Genomic DNA, 19,375 nt, shown 5'->3' with positions numbered 1-19,375 from the left:
ATTTTGGCTAGAAAGGATGAATGTTTTATTTTGCTTTTTACCTAATAAGACTCTTGAAACGTTCAAAAAATTATTTTATTTAATAAATGAAATGTTGATTATGAAATTGCAATACATCAAGCTTTGTGTATGGTATTTCTACAATCTAACATAAATGGTTGCTTTCTTCGGAAGAACTGCAGTAAGATTTTGAAATTTACCAATAATAAAAAAAGAAATCATTTTCAACTTTTTTCTAAATGAAAACTACAAAAAAGTTGCAGATTTATGTAGAAATATTTTTTATTTAAACTTGTCCAGTTAGTTTATTATTTTAGAATATTAAGTGATCTTAATAAATAAATACAAAGATTACAATCCTATTAAAAAAACAGTTTTAGGTGTAAATTCAATTGACAATGTTACTCTTTTAGAATTTTTAAATATTGCCAAGCAGCTTAAAAATTAGAAAAGTTCAGGATTTGATAGATTATATAACATTATCATTCAAAACTCTCATTTAAGTGCTTTCGCTTCTTATTAAACATTTTTAATGCGTGTTTATATTTTAGGTACTTTCCCGCGATCTGGAAAACAACAAAAAATCATCCCATTATAAAACAACAACCATTCACGAACTAAACAGACTGACTGAGCACATATCTGCCGGCTATAATATGAAAAAAAAGTACAGGCTTAACAATGGTAGATGTGGAAAAAGCTCGATGGACTTATAAATATGTTGTCAAAGTATAAAGCTCCTGGCTATTTTATTCACATTATCCGCTCATACCTAAAAATCAAGAGCTATGTTGTTTCACTAAATAATGAAATATCGTCACCGCGTAAAATACCAGCTGGAGTACCACAGGGAAATTTGTTCGGGCCGATTCTATTCACACTGTTTACAAAAATAACTTTGAAAAATTATAAGTAATTAAAAATAAAGCAATAACAATAATATATACCACCCCGTTTTATACGAATCTTAAAAAGCTACATAAAAATATAGGATTTCAACTATAAAAGAACATTGTTACTAACATAGGGATAAATATTATAAAAACATTTCGCAAAAACATACTAAACTACTAATATCTAATATTGCTAACAACGACAATTAGGACAAATTTAAATGGTATAACACAAAATGCCAAAGCACATCTTGCTCTAGAACAGTGCTTCCCAAACTATGTGCCACGACACACAAGTGTGGCGCGAGAGATTCCAAAGTGTGTCGCGAGATTTTCAAAAAATATTTAAAATTAAAAAAAGTATCTTAAAAGTTACATTGAATTCGGTTTTATAAGACAAGAGTCTGAAGCTGGTGACATTACGTTGTGTTTGATTTGCAACGCAAAGTTATCCAATGAGTCTCTTGTCCCAAGAAAACTTAAGAGACATTTAGAATTGAATCATCACTCGTTCAAGCATAAACCGCGAAGTTACTTAAAAAACTCACACTTAAGAGGCTCAAAAAACCAGCCAATCAAAAAAGTTGACATCGTTCATCAAGCTTCCGGAAAAAGGACTCATTGCCAGTTAAAAATTTGCACATTTGCTCGCACAACATGAAAAAGCTCACACAACAGCCGAAAAAGTCATCGCCCCAGCACTGGCGATAGTTGTAGAAACCATACTTGGAGCTGAAGCTGCAGCTAAAGTCAAATCTGTTCCATTTTCTAATAACACAATATTGCGGAGAATCGAAGACTTGTCAGCACACTTGCAAAACCAAATTCGAGAGTGGATTGTCTCTTCAAGTGGATGAATCAACTGACTGATCAGTGGAAAAGCTCAAGTCCTCGCCTTTATTCGGTACATCAGAGAGAATAGATTTGTCAACGAATTTCTATTTTGCAAAGATTTGAAAAGTACGACGAGAGGACAAGATATGTTTGAGTTAGTGGATGAAAACGTTGAGCCGTTCAAATTAAATCGAATAACTGCGTGAGTATCTGCACCGATGGATGCCAATCAATCTTGGGAAATAGAAGAGGATTTGTAACTCTGGCACGTCAATAAAATTCGAATATAATTAGTGTTCACTGTATGATTTATAGAGAAGCGCTCGTATCAAAATCCTTGCCTCAAGATCTTCAAATTGTTTTGAATCAAGTCGTCCAGGTTGTTAATTATATCAAGTCTCGACCACTTCAGTCTCGAATTTTCAGTCAACTATGCGATGCGATGGATTCCGAATACAAATGTCTGCTCTTCCATACGGAAGTTCGATGGCTGTCGAAGGGAAAAGTTTTGAAACGGCTTGTGCATCTCAGAGTTGAAGTTATTTCGTTTCTTGAGGTTGCAGAACACGGATTTGAATTTGATATCCATGACGTGTTTGGTGGTTGAAAGTTCAATTTTTTTCGGATTTGTCTGCAAAGACCAGTCGAGAATATCATCACAACAACATCAAAATTGAAATTGTTTGATGGAAAGCTAGCAATGTGGAAGGCCAAGATCTTGAAACGGGATTTCGATTGCTTTCCAACCGTCAACGAATCTCAATCAAACTTAAAATTGTCCCACAAATTCTCGCTTCTCTCACTGAACTGCAAAAAGCTCTCCAGCATTACTTTACATCACACTCTCTGTGGATAATAAATCCATTCGCAAACAATAAAGCAACCAATTTAACAAACGATGAGGAGCAGCTGATTGATTTGTGCAATGATATTTTTTTGAAATCGAAATTTAACGAACTGAAGTTAGATGAATTATGGCTTTCCTCACAGAAATCACATTCTTTGATAATCTTAAGAGCAGTTAAAATCCTTTTACCATTTTCTTTGTCTTGGCTATGCGAGTTCGGATTTTCAGCATTGACTGAAATTCTGTCAAAAAAAAGAGAAAGGCTACTGAGAATCGATGATGAAATGCGTACATGCTTATCAAATTTTGAACCACGATTCGAATTGATTTGCTCACGAAAGCAAGCACATCCAACTCATTGATAAAGAATATCTTTCTGTGTTTTAAAAATTAATTTATATTGATAATAAGAGTTATTTTAAAAAATAAATTTGATTTCTGATTCAATTTTTTCGTCATCAGAAATTCATACATTGGTGTAAACAGGTGTGTCGCGAAAATTCTTGATTTCTTTTACTGTGTCGTAGGCCAAAAAAGTTTCGGAATCACTGCTCTAGAACATTCAAACTCAAACAATGATAACTTCAGTTTGCTGATTAATTTAAACTAATATTTTTATGTATAGCTTTAATAACTAAAATTGTAATAATTATTATTTATTTTTTTATGTTATATTTTATATATGTATATCTTATTATCATTTTTTTGTAAGCAATGAAAATTGTTATCAATCTGTATTGTGTATTTATTATATCTGTATGCTATTGTACCAATTTATATTTTTAAAATAAACTTTTATATTAAAAAAAGATTACAAATACATCCACTGATTCATAGAGACAAAGTGTAAGCAATTTTAAAAAATTAAGCTATGGAAATTTTATTTTATAAAACAATATATGTTTGACATGTTTCATTTTTCAAATTACTATTGCACTGACAATTATATTAAAGTAAACAAAAATCTTTCTATTTAACATTTACAACGTTTTATAATGCACTTTTTAAATTATTTCGATGATCTTGATAAAAGAACGTCCGCATTGTTCACAATGGAACAATATAATGCAATTGGATTAAAAACTTTTGAGTACGAATACAAGATGTTATTATAAAGCAACATATATAATTAGCTGCTAGTACATCAAAATATCAACCTCATTTTGCAGTGAAAAAATACCCTGAATAGTATTTTTATAGATAGAACCACACTTTGATTATTTTTGTACTGTTTATTTATTGCATAATTAAAAAATGCATCTATAAACATTATTGTTAAAATTCTGTAAATATAAATTTTATTAATTTTAGAAGAAAAATATATTAACTATTTAAAAATGTACCTAAATTATTTTAAGAAATGATGGAGTAGAAAAATTAGTCTTTATAATATAAGAAATTGTAGTAACATAAAATTTTGAAAGCACTGCTTTAAAATGAAACGATTTTAGTTAAAAAAATGATCTAGATTAAAATTAAATACATTTTAATTAGTACTTAATCCTTTATCTATATTTTATATTTTATTAATAAAAGCTTTTTATTTTTATTTAACTAAACAATAAAAGATTTTTTTACTATAATTTTTTGGTAAACATGAAAATAAAATAGAGGTGGAAATAAAAGAAAAAATCCGTATTTTTCTAATATAGCTATGATGTGTGTATATTGAATATGGACGCACCCCCATTCAAGCAAACAAAAAATAACAATAGATGATGGTTAACTCCCCCATGAGGTTTGATTTTCATTGTATGTTTTTGAAAGTTTTAAATTTTCCGTCTGCATGTCAATGTCTACAAGCGGCATGATATAATAACGAGTTATGTCAAAAACTGATACATATTTCGTAAAATGTTATGATGTTTAACTTCATACCATTCTTTTATTATTAAATAATGAATTAAACAACAGTTGCATAATAGTAACCCAATACGTCATTGTAACGCCAACCTAGATGTATACTGTCCAATTTGAATTTTGTAATGTATACCGTTATTTTTGTCCGGATCATTCTTTGAACCACATTTCGAATTAACAATAAAGAGATTCAATCGGCAGATCTATAAACTCTCTAGTTATATTTCAATTTTAAATTTCATTTCTAAGACATTGATACAATTGATTTAAAAAAAATATAATTTACAATTTTCGCCCGAGAACAGGGTGCAGAATCATCCATGAAGATGTAATTCAAATTTGCGCCCAGGCGCTCTTCCATCGAAGGGATAAAAAAAATCAGGATGATTTTTTAATCTGCTGTCTTTACCGTTCCGTTGATCAAGTGTATACTTCCCTACGAAATACGAAAAGCATCCCTAGATTATTTGGCTTCTTGGATTTTGCACAGTTGGCTGGATACAATAATCACGGTATTTTTATCCCTTCGACGACGAATGTAAGCGCTCCATCTGACCCAAATAAATTAATTTTATTCTTATCAGAGAACATCACCCTATTAAAGCGATAGAAGTCTAATTTTTATGCCAAATGGCACATTCTATGCGTTTTTGTCGCATTTTAGGCCGAAGTGATTGAACCTGTTTCGATTAATTACAATCAACAGACTGCAAGCTTTGTCTTGTCTAAAGCCCCATTGACGAATACACAATGATATTGGCTTTTTGATTTTTTACTTGATCGCAAGCGATTTGGCATTATAATTTAAAAAAATATTTTTTACACAAAAACTGTCACACACACTCACACAAACGCGCGCACGCGCGCGCGCGTACGCACACACATACAAATATGTGTGTACATTCATATATACACCCCTTCAAAGTTTATTAGATCTCATAAATCTGGAGTCAAGTGTATTGTTCTTAACCTGATGGTTTGATTACTGAAAAGGGTAAGTGACTCGCCCCTTACCATAATTATTAAATGATTTATGCACCAGATGCTAAGGGATAATTAAAAAATAAAATCAAGAGGTAAGTATTTTTTTAATATATTAATTTTTATGTGTATTATGGATTATCTTTTTTTGAATAAATATATTTTAATTTAGCAAGGAACTTTAGACATATCGAACCATTCTATTAATGGAAGATAGTATACATTCCTATGTATGTTTCTATAAATGCTTAGATTTTGTATACGTACATATATACTTGTGCACCTTTGCAAGTTTTATGTGTTTAATTATTAAGCAATTGAGAGTCCTATGCTGACAAAGGAAACTATCCTTAACCGAAATAGACACGGTGGTTATTATTATCTAACACTCGATAGCTTTCGAAGATGATAAACAGCAAACGAGCGAGATAGTACTCCGGACTTTACCTACCTCCGGAGAGACTGACTCTCAAAGACAGGTGGAGGTGTCGTGATATTTGTCAATAAATCTATTAGGCACGCGCATATTTGTCCTAACACAACACTGCTTTAAAAAATGCAGTGGTTGTAAAACAAAAAAAATATTTCAACACATTTTTTATTTTTACGAAAAAAAAAAATGTGTTGAAATATTTTTTATATTTTTAAATGTTAAATAAAAAGTATCTTATTCTTAATACACTTTTTTTTTAAATTTTGAACTAATTAGGGTAAGGAAATAAATTGTTTAAAATAGCAAACAAGCGTTATTTTTAATTTATGCAAATAGATAATGACATTTCAAACCCTTTTGTCTTAAATATGTCATCCTGAGAAACATTGACATTAATAGGAATTTTGGTTTCTCGCTGTTTATAATACTTTAGAAATAACATTTATTATTCTCAAAAAATTTTGATAAGCAAAAAAATATTTATTATGTGATTATCATAATACATTTTTTGTATTATACACTTTAATTTACATAGCAATTAAAGTTTTGCATCTGTATAACATTTATGTAATAGCTTAACGTTCTAAAGACAGAAATTTTACCAAAATACATCATGGCATAATCAGTTAAAAATAATATTGGTTTTTGTTGTTCTCTAAGTCCCCTGGCACGCAAAATCGAGGTAGTTCGAATTCCATGGGTTTCGTTGTCACATCTCGCAGACATCGAACGGGCTGGTTTCTGCCGACCCTCCTTGTCGATAAATCATAAATTCATTACCTCCCAAGGGCGGGCCGTAGAAGAGGGTGAAAACTTTACATCGATCATAAATTTCTAACACCGGGCTGAGGTAAATAGGTGTACTCTGTTTGCCAGGGATGACTATTTTTTTTATCGACCCACAGAAGGTTATAAAAAATAATTTATAATTATTAAAAAATACACATCTCAGAATTTGATGAACTTACATACAAATAGTATTATTATATTTCATGACATTTACTACCACGATAAACTATTTTATTATATATGATTTCATGTTACTGTGTTTCGTTGCTAAACATGAATAGATACTGCGGTGATATTAACTAATGAAAATTATCGAATCGATGCGAAATAATTACGCGTCAGTTAAATACGGTTATTAATCGAATAACAAGCAGAATGAGTTTTGTTCATGGTGTAGAATTATTAGATAGTGAGATTAGAATAATGATTTGCTTAAAGTTTTGTTAATCTATTTGCTATAATTTTTATTTAATAGATTCGTGTATATGTATTATTTATTGTCGATATACAATTCGAAGAATGATGCCGTGTCATACATATTTTATTTTATTCTGAAAATAACATGCAAATGGTCAGTGAACCATAAAAAATTGTCGAAAATATGAACACTTAAAAATGAATATTGATAACTTTGAACAAAATGATTCATGACATAACTACTAATCCTGTAATTGGATCTTAATACATATATCAAAAAAATAGTCGTACAATTGGTGGAAATACAACATAGATCGATATCGTATTACCTTTATGTACAATATATACATGAATCATATACACATGGGACAAATAAGTAACGACGGCTTTGTTAAAAATGCATTATGTTTTTATGAATAAACATAATAATAAACCTATAACCTATTACAAAGGTGATTTTTTTTTTTTTTTTTAATTTAAAAGTATTTAAGATATATTTAATATATTGATTGTATTTATAAAGAAGTTTTTTGACGTTTAAATTGGTATATTTTGCACCTTATTATTAAGCTTGACTAGTAAAAAAAACTTACAATGTAACATATTCATTAATTTATTATGAATCTGATGACGTAAATAGTTTGATAATCAAATATAGTATATAAATACATAATTGTACATATGCTAGACATAAGGTCAAAATAGCGTAGCAGAATACTTGAACTTATATTTACAAAAATGCGCTATTATTGAAACACGGCCCTGGCTACAAAAGTTATAACGACTGATTATGATGAAAAATACACATTCCCAGAATCTTATTCTGGTGGTTAATATAATACTTGCTTGTAGGTATTCATTATGTCTGATTAACTGACCAAGATGGTATAGATTTACCCCGTTTTAATACATTGGGCTTACGCCTGTCTGGTTACAAAGAAAGAATAAAAATTAATAAAGGCGTAAATATATAAATAAATGTATAAAATAATAAATAAATTAAATATTTTTTAATTAAATAAATTATTAAATACATAAATAAATAAGCGCAAATGTAAACATACACTCATATACAAATGTTCAGAAATCTTTCAAGTCAAGGTTCTTCTATTGCTATTTTTTAATGCCCTTTAAAAAATGGTTTTATGATTTACACTAGAGCTGTTGATTATTTCTTCTTTCACATAAATTTGTAAAGGTATATTTACCGTAATTTAAATTTTATTTTGCATAATATTGTAGGACATGAAAATGTTTATAGGCTATTAATATGTATTATATATATAATGGTATGTTTGTAAGATTAATTATCGTATTAAAATTAACGTACAAATAAAAAAAGGAATGACTTTTTCATTACGAAAACTTTCTAAGCCGCATATTTTTGCTTTTTGACTTATTCTATTAGTGAAACTTTTAATATATGATCGAGTGAATAATAAAAGTAGCTAAAAATTGTGTGGCTTTAAAGTTAATTATCGTTCTTTATTGTATATAATTTTAACAAAGATATTTTGTAAAGCTTTTGAATGCACAAATTAAGCGTGGTCTATTATATATTATACAATAGAGTTTAAAAACAATTTAGCGGTAAAATTTAAAGTGCGTGAAAATGACATGTTTTTGAATTAGTCCATCCATCAAACCATCGATGTGGAGAACAAGGTCCTACATATATCCGGTCATTGACGTATTAAAGCAAAATTAACACTAATGGACCTCGCATAATAACATTGTTCAATGGTATTATTTTAGAGTGACGGTCTGATCTTGAAAAGCCTGTAAAAAACACACCAAGAAGATTGATTGGATTTTATATACTAAAAAAAATCAATAATCAGTTTGCAAACAATACTTTAAGCAATGAGTTTAAAATTATGTCATTTTATAAACAGAAAAAAGTAAAAACTTTGAGATATAAAAAAAATATTTTATTTTCAAGCTATAGAAATTAAAAATATTGATTTATTTTAATTCTTCAGTATTAAGAGCTAAAAGATAAAACAAACAAATATTATTTTTAACACTGATTAAACGGAACATTAGAAATTAGCTAATTAAAAATATTAATTTAATAAATATCGTTACACACACTGATTCCAAATAACACAGTTAAACAGTATTTTACAAAAAAAAAACAAATCGTATGGTAAAAGAAATGCAAAATTATTTAAGAGCTAAAAGTAACGTCGTCCCTACAAACGCCCGTCACTAATGACCCCTTTACACTTATGGCTAATTTGCATAGTGCACGACAGAGGGGCTTATTATTAAAGGCGAGAGCGACAGATGTCACGACGATACTTAGAAGTAGATATATTAATTATTTAGGCCTTATATGATTGTGTCAACACCAAATCATAACATTAAACTTATATTTTAATAATTAAAATCTATATGTTTGCTATAAAGAAAAAATATAAAACCACAGAATATTTTCAATGTTTGTATTTCAGTATATTTTAAATTAAATGCTTGTTTATTGTTGCTAATTACAGTATTGGGTTTTTAAAATAAAAATAAAAATTTAAAATAATAATCATTATATGTTTAAGCTTTACTTTATTTTTATGATTTCTAAAGTGTAGAACGCTGGAGCAATCTAAAGAAGCTACAATTACGGCCGTTGGAATGACCCAGTGGCATAAAGAAAAAATAAGGAAAAGAATAGAAAATTTATAAAAAAACTATCATTCTTGTTTTATCATTTCATCTGTTGTGTAATGTATTTTGAAAGGTCCATATAACTGCGCATTTAAGACTAAGGTCATTCAAACGACCGTTTGAAACTTATGAAAAGGAAATAGCAACAAGTCTTGACAAAAGGTCTAATAACAATAAGATAATACTCAATACCACAATTGCGTAACTTACAATTGCAACAATGGTGCTAACAGATTTAGTAATTTTCGGAGATTACACCTCCCTGCCAGCATCGGCCCTTTAACCGCTCGTTAAGCACACTAAAACAATTCTTTTGTGCGTAAGTATATCTAGCGTAAAAACCGCTATTGTAATTTACCCCTTGCATAAATGATATTCGAAATGTATTCACTTTGTAGTTTCACTAATTCGGCATGAACATATTTCGTTGGTCGAATGTGTAAGTAATGCAATTAGCCAACCAATTTCTGCATCTCTGATTCGTTAGAGACGACTCAAATAAAGAGTATGAAAGATTCGACATTTTGTCACATCAGTGGACGATCAAATGACTCGAAACGGGAGAGCACTAGACCGAGAACAAATAACAGCAATAAATAAATAAAAAATAATAACAACTTGACAATAGTTTGTTTTGGTATGTTGTATAACTTACCTAAATAAACTGTTACCAGCTTTCCGGCGTCTATTTTATCTGCAAAGTCACACCCCTTCGGCCTTAAAACCCAAATATAATTTAAGTCGTAATAAGTGTTTTTTTTTTCATTTTAAAAAAACAATAAAAATGTAAGCTATTTTATTCTACAGCTACTGGAAGGCGAGCGTATCAGAAATTCTGGCATCGACAGAAATATATGCATAAAAAATAGTTCATGTTGCTAAAGACGCATGATATTAATATTTAAAAACATATTGATAAGGCAACTTTGAAAAAAATAAAGCTCAACTTTTGCGCCCTATTGGAATTTCGATCCACCTTTGTCCGCATTATTGTCATTGGTAATTCAATAATACACATAAATCATTACTGTGTAATTTAAGGTTGGATTTTAAGACATATTATAGTTGTATTTATATTAAATACATATTTACATTATTTATTAATTACTGCATATTTATAAAAATAATGTTTTTGTGACAAAGATTATTTTTATATTATACTTTTTTTACCATATATTTTCTTAATTCTAAAAAATCATTTTTGTAACTTAAAAAACATATTTACAATGGTTTTGTTACCGTACATCTAGGCAATACGTCATAAAATATTAAAACCTATATTTTCATACTCGATAAAGGCTTTTAGCGAGTAATTGATTTTTCTTGTAGCTGTATACGTGTACACAAAATCAATGGTGAGTTTTTCACAGTGTCACCGAATTGTCACCAAGTTTGATTTTTAAGCCATACTCGTAAAAAAAAACGATAAAAGTTTTTTTTACTATGACGTTGACGACACGAATAATTAAAACCTGTTTTCTAGTTCTGGCTATATACAATAAAATTAAAAAAAAAATCTGTTTTACTGTAAATGCACAAATGTTGATAGCTTTATTATTATATGATTTCACTAATTTTATAAATGTTAATTTTACGTTGACTAAAAATATGTTGCGCTCTATCAAATTCTTATCTTTTGATCTCAATACCCTTCTGGATTTAAATTATAAAACGTTAATCGCTCTTGAATGATTTTGAAATATACGTCAAGCGTATGACTCTTTAAACTAATAGACAACCAGTCGGTCTGTTTTTTTTCGGTAAAGAAATATATGTTTACTGGATTATTTTTTTAAGTTAGATATATATGTTCGTACTTAACTATTTTGCAAGCATTTTTGTAAGTTTGATTGATTTGTTTTTATTTAACTATTTTGGGTACAGCAATAAATTGCTTGCACATTGTGCTTTGCAGAACAATCAGCTTTATAATATAATATAAAGAGCCTCTTTTTCACACACAAAAAATATATGTTCATGCAATAGTAAAAAACTATTTTTGGTAATATTTTTAAACAATAATTTTTCTATTTATTATTAGTGTCACTCCACACTGAAAAATAATGTTTTTAGATTGATCTAAAATTGTTTGTATATAAGGATTTTATTTTATTTTATTTATTTGTTTATTAATTGCAAATATAGTCTTTACCCAAACTCCTTATATTCTTCTTCTTTAATTTACTTGAAACGATGCGTGTGCAGCGGATTACAAACTTTTTTTCATTAAATTTTTCATTGATGTTTTCTAGAAAAAATCCTTTTGAAGAATGAACGTTTATTGTCCGACCTGAGACAAGAAAGAGAGAGAGAGGGGTCAAAAACATATAATATATTATTTTCTCAGGCATTGGTGGCGGACGTGTTCGGAAAATGTAACCCACCATGCTCGATATACAACTTTAATAACTTTCGTGTGTTTGTTGCTACACGCCTTACACATCGCGTTCAATTGGATTACAGCATTGCCGATAAGGGTAGTGGTGATACAGTAAATCGACAATTTATTACGACTATTTTATAAATATGAATGAATTACAGCGCAGTGCACGTCAGAGATAGCCCAAAGGTGATTCAAAGTATGCGTTCTAAAGAAATTGTTTTTAGAACTTGTAGTGAAAATTTTCCTAATTAATCAAAAAATGACACATTGAAAAAATAAGTTTCTTTTAAATTATAATTTTTTTTAGTATCACTAGCGTTATTATGTATATAATATGAATGCATAATGCTGATTTTTCTAAAAAAAAAAATCGAAATATATTTTAATATTAAAATTAAATCATGTTTACAAAATAATTATAAATATATTTATTTGGTAATTTTAAATTAAAAATGTATTTTTAGTGAAGGGAAAAGTTTTCTTTATTAATTTTAAATATATTTTCTTTATAAATCAATAACATTATTGAACCTCTCAGTCGTTTATTTTAATTCCATTAGTATAAAATGTTACAAGCTTTGCTGCATACTATTCCAATATTCGCATAATTTTTCGCATCGTCTGCATTTTGAAATAGTGGTCGGAAGGAGCAAGGTCTGGAAAATATGGTGGATGAGATAAAACCTTCCAGCCAAATTTCATAATTTTATTAAAAGTCAATTTCGTCACATGGGAACGCATATGTTGTGAATTCTGTTAACAAATGTAGGCAATTTATGCTTGTGCAAACAATTCAACTAATTACAATATATATAAATTTTAATAAATTTTAGAGTTTCATAATGTACAATTTATTTGCAATCCAACCATAAATACAACATATTTTTTTACACTGAGTAGTTTTTGCTACTTGCCCTTTGTCTTATATGACGATAGTTATTGTACAACACCCATTTCTAAATAATCGATTAAAGCGGTTTTAAGATCCAGAAGTTATTGGGCCTTGAAATTCATACACTTTGTTTTCAAGCCTTCCCAATCTTTTCAATGTATCTATGCACGGTTAAATCGGACTGGTCAGCTAATTGCTGATTTGAGTATAATTTGCTTTCATTTTTGCACTTAAGACATCTTCGTCTATCTTTAATGGTCTCCAACATCCAATATAATTATTAATATCGTAATTTCTCGTTAAAAACCTTAAAACCACTTTGCCATTAACGGATATCTGATAAATCACCTACGACTTATCAAATATTTTAAATGCCCATAGTTGCAATTTTTTTTATAAAATTCCTTAAACATGCAATTTTATATAAATTGTTGCTAAAAACTTGCTGAAAATTCTATCATCGTAAATGTTTAGGCTCAACTTTTATTTTAAATAATAATATGTAATATGGAGTGTAGATGTGCACCAACACAGATATCACAAAATACATATTCAGATTTTAACAGCCAAAGCACGACTGATTAATTTGCGATTATTTTAATAACTAATATATATATAAAAAATATTTAATAATTAAAAGTAAAAATTAAATAGTTTTTTTTTATTTACACTCTTATGAAATGTTATAACAATAATTCACAGCCTACATTAAAAATACTATCTTAAGATCAGCAAAAATCCAAGTGTGTACTTTTTCAAAAAAATACTGTGTTCTGTCGAATTTTTGGTATATATTTTCGTGTCATGGCACCATTTTGTTACAGAGCCTTTTTAAACGGATCTCTAAATATATTTAATCATTTTTAAATTCTCATCTTGTTTTAAGATAGGAAATATATAAAAATAAAAAAAATGTTACATAGTTAAAATTATATAAAAAATATAAGTAATAAATGTTTAAAATACATTTTTAAAATATGAATAAATTTTTTACCTTCATGTGCTTTAGGTACACACACTCTCATTATATATTAAAATTAAACTTTAATTATACTTTGCTGAGTCGTTATATAAACAACTAAAGATACGCAAAACGATACTCGACGTTCGTGGCTTTTATGTTATGTTTTTCTCTTCCCCAGTGTACATTTATACACTCAGAGTATGGGATTTTAGCGGCTTTCAAATTAAGATAAAAAAGAAACGCTCCTTTGGTAGGTGTAGCGACGCCGAGATTGCCATTGCTCATATCAAGGATCTTTAATTTCCTCAATTTTCAACAGCTTATTTTTTTTAATATTCGACCGCGACTCAAGGCGCAAAATTTAATCTTGGCGACGGATTGTAAATCTGACGCCACTGCGGAGTAATCTTCCCATACACACATCCATAAGATTGCACGAAGCTTAATAGCGGTAACAAGATTAAGCGGTGCTTTTTTGGAGATGACGTCAGGATTTGCTAATGTATGATCAAGTATGCCAGAAATAAACCTTAGTTTTAATTAAAGTTTCAAACCGATATTTCAATTTATTTATTCAGATATATTTTAATAATGTAATAATCAATTTAGATGATAGATACATTTTGTTCGTTTATTTTTTTGCGCACAATTTCTGATTAACTGTTCCATAAATAACAGTTCTGAAAACAGGCGTAACTTCATAAAATTATTCTGTAAAAATTTTAATTAGTACTGCAAAAAAACTTTAAATAAAATAATTCATTGTTTATTCTTTAATATTGTATTTGCAAAATATGAAAATATGTTCCCTGATTATATTATACAGTGCTTGATACATTTTATTACAGTATTTAGCTAAACCCTTCAGAGTCGCCCTTTATCATTTTGATAAAATAAATGTGTAATGTCTAAAATATTTAAATATTTTAATTAAAATATTAAAATAACAAATATTCATGATTTTCGAGAAATTTAAAAAAATAAATTAATAATTTTGATTTGGTTTTATTTTTAAATATTATCATAAACCTATTTATCAATTAGTATACATTATTTGATATGTATGTATGTTCATGTTGAAGTTGCGCAAGGTGTTTTTAAAGCCTTTTATTGTTAGTCATGGCTAACATACAACCGTAACGATAATGGACTGAAACTAATAAGGCATGCAGCCATACATGATATAATCATCGGTGGAACAATGTTTTCACATAAAAATATACACAAAGGTTCAGATGGGAACACCATAAAGCAAATAGACCACTTCCTTATGGTTTCTAGACATTGCTCAAACCTTATCGATGTGAAAATCTTTAGAGGTGCAAACACTGACTTTAATCACCTGCAATTCATAGCAAAATTAAGAGAAATAATTTCAAACGAGAAAAAGCTTTATGTAAACACACATAAAAAATCGATGTTCAAAACAATTTAGCTCTATTTGCAATATACAATAGTAACAATGCATTATAGCAGTAATTCCGTACTCTGTAAGTAGCAGCACTAATTGTTTGTTAATACTGTCTTGATATATTTGGAAAAAATATTTCTTATGTTTGTGTTTTGAATTTTTTTAAACCATACAAAATTAAAAAAAATTGCAAAATCTTAAAAATAATTAAAGTCACGAAAAGAGTAGTGAAAATGCCGATAATAAACCAAAAACGTTATTCTATATATCAAGTTAAAAAGAAATTAGGAAAATAACATACTGAGGAATGTGAATCCAAAAGTAAAAAATAAAAATAAATTCTAAATCGCAGCTGAAAATCGCCCAACAGATTGTCGATACCATCTCTTAGCAACTTAAGAAAATGTATAATTGAATAGAGCATAGTTTCCCAAACTATGTTCCGCGGAACACTGGTGTTCCGCGGGTCCAAAATAGGTGTTCCGCGGAGCCTAAATAAATATTTCACAAAAATTTGGAGTAAATTAAAAAAATTGTTAGTCTTGCTAATACATTAAAATTGTTCATAAATCTGATAAAAAAGCTTGAAAATATGTGTTAAATATTAAACATTGATGTGTATAAATTATGGAGGGAAAAGTTTAATATATAAAAAAAAAATTTAACAACCCAAAATCATCAGAGTCATTAGGAGTTTTATTTATTTGAATTTTTATGTTTAATAATTAATATTTATTTAGTAATATTTTTTTATTTATACTATTATGAATTACCTAACCTAAAAAATAAGGTAAGTGTTCCGCCAAAATTTTCGGATTTGCAAAGTGTTCCGTCGCTGAAAAAGTTTGGGAAACCCTGGAATAAAGGATTCATACTTTCTATGGCAGAGATATCTGAAAACTATTGTTTAAATTCTTGTCAACAATAAGCAGCTCTTAACTTGTTTAAAAATTTAGAAGAATTAAGTCATATGTGAGGACGATACGAACAAGCGTATCAAACAGAACGCGAATCGACAATAAGTAAATTATTAAAATTACACACTCCGCATAACGAAGCCGAGCATCCTTGATGACTTATCGCCTACTTTGGTGAAGTAAGTAGAAAATCTCCACTTGGCGATACTGAAAGGTAAAGATCCAGATCTTTCTGTAAAGAATGGAAACCTGAATCTGTGAGAATACTGTAAAACACTCGCGTCATATATGTCGTTAAAGAAAAACAAAAAAAACAAGTATTACAGAATAAGCGAAATCCATATCAAAGAGACGATTAATATAGCTCAAATACTGACTAAAATTAATTTTATTTACATATATAAAATGCAAAAGTTAAGATATGTAATGAAATTTTATATGACAAAACACCGCGGGAGTTTGACAGGAAATCGTTTGAAAAATATGTAGATACGTATATGTAACATATATAAAAAACTAAAAATACTGCGTGACGCGTGTTTGTATCAAGTGACATATGAATTGTGTACCGTATCTGATACCACGGGCAGGTAATAAAAGTTTCAGCCGAGGGTTTACAGCCCCTGCGCGGATATACGGCCGAGCTTTTACGCGATTTTTTCGTTGCTCGAGTCGAGAACACGAATACATAACAAAATCAACTCGATCTTAACCGCGTTACGTTCAGATATATAAATATATACGTAAGTATACAGTGATGAATATAGTTGTTATACATTTAGTATACCGTATGACTTAATCAAGTATCAAATGGAAAAAATAAATAAAAATATAAGTTTATTTAATTGAATCATAACAAGATAATATATATTGTATATACATACATCATTAAAACCTCTAAATCAGTATATCTAATATATCACCTTGCCTCTAAGTAATTATTTAATGCTCTGGCGTACCGCCACTCGACGTCGTTCAAGGAATAATAATATTATTTAATATTTTAAGATATTGATACATAAAACATTTTTTTTTATTTGTGCATTAATGAATCCAAAAATAATTATCATGTGAATAAACTTTTATATAAATTTAATAATTAAATATGTATATATATATTTTATGCTAAATTATATTAAAAATTAAATTTATAACATATTTTAAAATACACAAAATAATATCTGTCGCAACATATGTGTTCTACAAAGTATTTTATTTTTAAATCGGAACTCACTTGATATTTAAGAGCGAGCTGTGTATAGGGCCCTTTACATTTCACCCCTGAACATGACGTTTTTGTGTGAGCTATTTACCTCTACGTTTATTGTTCGTATATATGTACGTACATACATACAACCTAATTCATTTCTCAATTTTTTTTATAAAAATTGTTTTTTAGCAATGTAAACATTCGTATTTGTTTACCAGACGTTTTTCGGTGAACCCTTGGAGATTATTGTCAATATTTGACGCTAATACTAAAATAAATTAAATAATAAAAAATACGATAAAAAGTAATTAAAAATATTTTGCGCAGTGCGCTAAAGTTAACTGATGGCTTAAAGCGACCGGTGGCAAAAATTAAAATAAAATGCAGATATGAATGGTAAAATATTTCGTGCGGAAATAATAATCGGTTCGGATAAGAATGTAGTTTTGAAGCAATAAAAATATATTGCGAAATATTGATAGCTTGTACATCGTAAAATACAATGATTCTGAAAAAAATGCAGAAAAGTTTAATAAATATTTTTAAATTGTATACCACTTTAGTACTGGATCACATTTGGATGTTCATTCTAATTACAATATTACACAGCGTTCAGTTTGGTAAATTATCACACATTATTCTTAAAATAACTTTTTAAAAAGATCACACCATCAAAAATTAAATCAGCCGTCCTCTCTATATTTTAGGGAATTTTCAGTCGTGAAAACATTTTTCGGTTTGTGTCAATATTGGTTTAATCGACAACAAGGCATTAAACAAACACTGTAGAGGGGATAAACGAGGGTATACTCCGTATACCTTCTGCTATATTTGTAGAGATAGTGTATTCTGGCTAAATCAAAATATTCTATTATCAGACAAAAAATAAAATGCATTCTGGTAAATATTATTAAAAATATATTGTAGATGTATTTTTTGGCTATCGATGTAAGTATCCAGCATTTATTATTACTTAATAAATGTAGATGGTAAAATGGCTGCAAATATGAATGTAAAAACTGGGTATACGATAATGTACTAGAAATGCGTAACTGTATATCATCTACAAATTTTCGACTAAATAACACTGATTGTAAAAATTCATCCGATAAAAAAAACTGGTAAAGCAGATAACATACCAATTCACTATCGTCCGATCACTTCCGCCATTTAGTTTATTAATAAAAAAAATTAAAAGATGTTTTTTTTTACATAAAAGTTTATTTCAAAAATATACTTAGGTACAATAGCATACTGAATGTAAGGAAAAATATATAAAACATAAAAAATTAAAAAAAGAGAAATAATAAATAAATAAATCCAATTCTTCAGGAGCAGATTTTATACCAGTCTACAAGTTGACAGAATTCAACTCTGGTCATATATACTTTATTTGTCTTATATTTAATTGAAATTTTTTTATGGTCACACTGATTATTAAAAAAAATGAGACTTGTCATGCATTTATAGTTTCAGGCAAATAACGTTGCTTTCAGCGTGTATTTAGTATATTTAAGATATACCATTGCTATATTATTACTATTTTTACTGTTCATAAATGGCACAGAAACGGCAATGAAATACTCATATTTTTAATTATATGCAGAAGACTTTCCAAGAGACTGTAGTCATAAAGATTTACAATGAAAAATATATTAGAAGTGCAACTGCAGCAATAAAAATCAAAATTGTAGTGCCGTTTCACATATAGAGATATTTCGCTTGTATATATAGATAGGTGGTTTGTTTCTGGTATCGGTAGTGGACTTTCTAGTACAAGTGATAAGGAGAGGATTGTCGATAAAGTTAGACGATATTTTTAAATATTGTATCTTTCAGTATGTAATAACCAAAAATTATTTTTCATTCTCAAGGCGTTT

Source organism: Plectrocnemia conspersa, unplaced genomic scaffold (assembly GCF_051122295.1).
Source record: "Plectrocnemia conspersa isolate PC_06_02 unplaced genomic scaffold, ASM5112229v1 ptg000006l, whole genome shotgun sequence".
NCBI classification, from domain to species: domain Eukaryota; kingdom Metazoa; phylum Arthropoda; class Insecta; order Trichoptera; family Polycentropodidae; genus Plectrocnemia; species Plectrocnemia conspersa.
Note: the sequence above shows the minus strand (reverse complement) of the source record.